The sequence below is a fragment of the Bison bison genome, unplaced genomic scaffold (genome assembly GCF_000754665.1).
Source record: "Bison bison bison isolate TAMUID 2011002044 unplaced genomic scaffold, Bison_UMD1.0 scf7180017864181, whole genome shotgun sequence".
Lineage (NCBI taxonomy): Eukaryota > Metazoa > Chordata > Mammalia > Artiodactyla > Bovidae > Bison > Bison bison.
In genome coordinates, this window is record NW_011494753.1 from 8,701,788 (window position 1) to 8,706,402 (window position 4,615).

Below are 4,615 nucleotides of genomic sequence, written 5' to 3' on the forward strand. Positions count from 1 at the left end.
GGTCTTCACCCACCGGCAGGGCTTCCAATCATGTGGAGAGCAGACCGGCGGGGGTTGGGGGGTGCGCCAGGCAGCCTCTCTTTTGTGTCTGGAGGCCCAGGGCACGGAAGGGGAGGGGGAGGCGGAGGGAAGCTGCGGTTGGAGGCCCAGCCCCACCGAGGCGTTCAGAGCTGGTGTGTGATGAGAAGCCACGTTCATCACAGGACCTCAAAACCAGGAAGAGAAACTGAGCAGGCAGAAGGGTGAGCTGGGCTGCACAGGGGGGCCCCCAGCTTCCCGGGGCCTGCCAAGGGGAGCTCCTGGACAGTCACTGGACAAACCACTTGGCCCTCCTGGGCCTCAGTTTGCCCATGGGAAAAATGGGATTTCTCTCCCTGGTTCTGCCACTATGGCCCTGACTGGTATGGGCTGCGGTATGCCTGAAGCCAGGGACCCTCCCCCAATTAGTGGAGTACTCCTGGTCCCGCAGCGGGCTCTGGCCTCTCCTGGGAAGAAGGGCTTGGCCCTCTGCAGCCAGCCTTGCCCTGCTTGCTTCTCCCCTAAGCCACACAGGGAGCACACTAGCTCTTCCTCACCAGCTCTTTATTTTTAGGTCTGAATTTGACTTTAATCATTACTTAGCGGATTCTATTTCCAGCCCTTGGATGAAGGGACCCAGAGGAGAGGAGGAGGGGAGGCGGTGCTCCCTGCCTGGGATGGAGGGGTGGCCTGCTCCTCCACCCATCCTGTCCCCAACCAAGAAACAGGGGCACTGAGAAACACCCAAAGTGCTCACCCCAGCCAGGCCAGCATCGTGGAGAGGACCGCACCCTGTGACCTCATCCCAGCCCGGGCTGTGGGACAGGAGGGCAGCTGTAATGCCCACTTCCCCTGCGCCAAGACCAGGCAGGAGGCAGACACTCCAAAGGCAAAAGTCTGGCGGCCGGAGCCTGAGGTCAGGCACCGGGGAGCCCTCTGCATTGAAGGAGCCACCTCGGGAAGGACCCTCTGCCTACGTTGTTCCTGAGCCATGCTGGTCATCTGGGCTATGGTCTCATAGGCCCCGGGGGTGCCGATCTGAGACTGGTTTCCTCCTAGTGTCCCTGGGGTGGCGCTAGGAAGGCACACCCCCACCCCCGTTCTACAGAAGCAGAACAAGAGGAAGCAAGTAATGTCACAGCAGTACACACTCAGGTTAGACCTGGGCAGCATCTGCCAGAGAGAGGGCTGCCAACACCCGAGATTTCCCAGTGATCTGTGGACCATCTATGTTCCCTTCAGCTCCCAGCTGGGAGGCTCTGGAGTCTGTGGCCCCTGGCCCCGGCTTTCTTCCCTCCTTCAGCTGCTTGGTGGGAGGATGCAGCTGGCATGGCTGTCCCTGGCTTGAGGCTCAGGATGCCTGGAGTTCCTTGCCCAGTACTCAAGTTTTCCTAGGGAGTAGGTCCCTGTCTCTACAGGGGAAACGTGGGGCTAGCCTAGGAAGTAGCTGAAGCTGAGGGACAGGAGGCAGCCAGGCTTTCAGAGAAGAGGCCTCATTCATTCAGCTCTGATGCTGGAAGAACAGAAGGAGAAGGGGTAGGGCCAGGCCCCAGAAACCAACCCATAGCCCATCTTCCACATGGTGATGGGGTGGGTGGAAGGCAGAGAGGGGCGACAGGACACTGGCCAGAGCAGTTTCTGAACACAGGGTTTCAGAAGGGCTCCCTGGGCAGAGACCACCCTCGGTTAGGTGAGCCATCAGCCAACCCTGGCCCTGGCGTCTTCTGCACATGCCGAGGCAGCCGGCTGTGGGCACTCTCTCAACAACACCTACCCTTCTTACAGAGCATCTAGTGGACGCCAGGGGCTGTGCCAGGCACCTTCCAGTCCCTGGGTTAGTTAGTTCAGTGTCCGCACCCTACCCTCTGAAGTAGGGATTGCTGTTGTGTATATAAAGGAAATCTGGCTCCAAGGATGACCTGCCCAAGATCCCTCTACCCCGGCCTCAATGGCACAGCTGGGCCTGGAGTCACTTGTTGGCTGGGTGCCAAGTTGCCTACTCTCTCCAATACCCTCGGCGGCTATGGGGGCCTGTAGTAACAACAGTTACAGCAGTGACAGACGGGCAACAAGAGTGCACAAACCTGGGAACAGGGTTGGAGTATCGCCGCTATGGCAGAGCTGTCCGGAATATTCCGTAGCTTTTTAGAGGCAAAGTTACAGACTGTGTAGCAACATGAGAAAATGCCCAGATACAGTATTAAATGAAAAAAGGTGTGAAGGCACACACACCCAAATGACAACAGCGACGAAGGAAAAAAAGATCAGCGAAAGATGGGCTGGGAACTCCAAGATACTAACAGCCACGGCACTGGGGAAGAAACAGTGGGTGAGTTTTTCGTTCTCTAAATGGTCTGTAGTGCTGTTTTGTTACTTTCTAAATTAAGCACCCCAACACTACATACCTACACACTTAGTTTTCTCATAAGCAACTCAGGCTTTGCGTTCTGGGGACCTGCCTGTCCCCTAGCTCTGGTCCTGGTGTCTAGGATTTCAAGGAATGGCCTTTCTGATTTGGGACAGCCCCTGAGACACACGAGGGTCCTTCCCTACCTTCTCTTTCGCAGATCAAGCACCTTTGGGTTATTTCTTTGAAGCCAAGGCCCAAAGATGGAGCCAAGAGGTGGATCTCAGCCGTCTTGGACGATCAGGGGGCAGCCACGTCACACTGTGGGCCCTGGGGCTCTCTCTGCCCGAACTCTTGTCTGTTCTGGGATGGTTCAACCCCTAGGAGCCTGGTACCCTCAGCAGTGATGCTGGAGACCCTCTCTCGGTCCTTCTCAGTCCCAGGTCCAATGCAGACAGAAGAGCAGGGAGGAAGACACCAAGCTCGCCAGAGAAAAAGTGAATCCCTGCACACACGCTTCCTGAAGCCAGACCCTTTCTACGAGGGCCTCGGGACCCTGGGCTGCACCTGACAGCTCACAGGCATCCAACCAGGTCAGGTTTCAGCCCTAGGCCTTCGGGTTGGAAAGGAAGTTAGGGCTGGGTGAGGGGAACCTCACAGACCCACCACATTTGTGAACCCTCCACTGTGCCTGTCAGGGCAACCGGAAACAGCAGCAATCAAGGGCAGAGACCTGAGCAGGATAAACCTGCCGGTGGCCCCCGGGGCCCCAAACACCACCCTGTATCCTCCAGGGGACCCCCACACCTCTAGGAGCAAGAGGATCCTGCCACACTCCCAATCTCCCTCCTTCCACCTTCGCCCTGTTCCTGCTGGGGCCCCTACCAAGAAAGATACTGGGACCATTAGGGTGTGGGGAGCTTGGAAGAGACCATCTGGATGTCCCCACTCTGACAACGCTCTGATGCCAAGGCGGTAGCGTGATCCCTACAGGGTTTTTGTCTTTCCCTCCAGATCCTAGTCACTAGCTAAGCCAAAGGTGTACAGGAGGGCTGAGTCAGGACAGCCCACTGGACTGCTTGAGCTCAGAAGCAGGGGTACACCCCACGGGTGCCCCCACGCACTCGCCACATCCCATGAGTGGGACCCAGCCTCAGACAGCAGGGGGAAACCCCATAGGCAGAGCCGATGCTGCCTGAGCCCAGACAAGGCAGTGCTGAGGCCGGAAGCCCTCTCGCTTCTCTCCAGCCCTCTGTAAGGGAGCACGTGCTCATCCCACAAGGTCCCATGGCCAGGCTGGGGGGCTTATGTCCCTCATGGATAAAGGTACCTGTATCGTTTCCCTCTGCCCATAGCAGTCCAGCCCTGCAGAGTGGGGGGAATGAGAGGACCGACAACCTAACTCTGCCAGAGGCTGGGGACAGCAACTTCCCCCTTTAAGCCTCAGTTCCCTGGTCTACAGAAAGGGAGGGGAAAGGAACCCCTAGTTAAGCTTCAAGAATCCGATGGCTGGGCACGCCCCTTCCTGACACCTGGCCTGGGCCCTGAGGAGCCTGGGAAAATGGGCTGACAAGGCTGCCAGCAGGTGGGGGCATGGTCCTAATAATGCCCAGTGTCACCTCCACCCAAGACACAGGCCCTGCCCAGTTTCCCCACCCTAGGGTCAGAGGTCCCTTGGCTTAGGCCTAGTCTTCTGGGAGGCTCAGGGTGACAGGCTCAACCTCTGGCAGAGGCTCAAGGAAGGTGGCTGGGCCCTGGGCTTCCTGGAGACAGCAGGGCCTCCGCGGGGGGGAATGAGGGAGGGGTCAGAACCAGGCAGGCCGAGGAACCTGCAGGGAGGCCCGGGGCAGGGAATGGCAAACCGCCCATTCTCCGAGGGCCCTGGTCCATGCTGACCCCCTCCCTCCAGGCTCCAGCCAGCACCCACGAAGCGGGTGGGGGGAAGACAGACTCGGGGTGGCCTGAGACAAGTCTGTGGGGCTGGAAAGGCAGTACCTCCCTCGTGCGCTCCCCTCCCAGTCCGGCTGACAGGGACTCCCGGGAGATTTCGAACCCTGGAAGGAGCCGGGGTAAGGGAGGTGGGGGATGGGTGTGGACGCCACGGCAGCTGCAAGAGAAGCGGGACGAGCGACCCCGCCCGCCTCCCTCCGGGAAGCACCCGGACGCCCACCTCCCCTCCCGGCCCGCCAGGCACTCACCTCTCTCGGGGCACTGCGGTCCGGGCCACCTCGCAGCGGGCAGCATCAGCGG

General features: G+C 59.4%; 1 protein-coding gene across 1 annotated transcript in view; it reads right to left on the reverse strand.

The window, feature by feature from the left end:
* The window catches only part of CSK (c-src tyrosine kinase), an 18,765-nt gene extending 14,150 nt beyond the window's left edge, over positions 1–4,615 (reverse strand). Inside the window, exon 1 of the mRNA XM_010843348.1 lies at positions 4,564–4,615. The gene's annotated coding sequence lies outside the window, so the exon portion shown is untranslated. The remainder of the gene's footprint in view (positions 1–4,563) is intronic.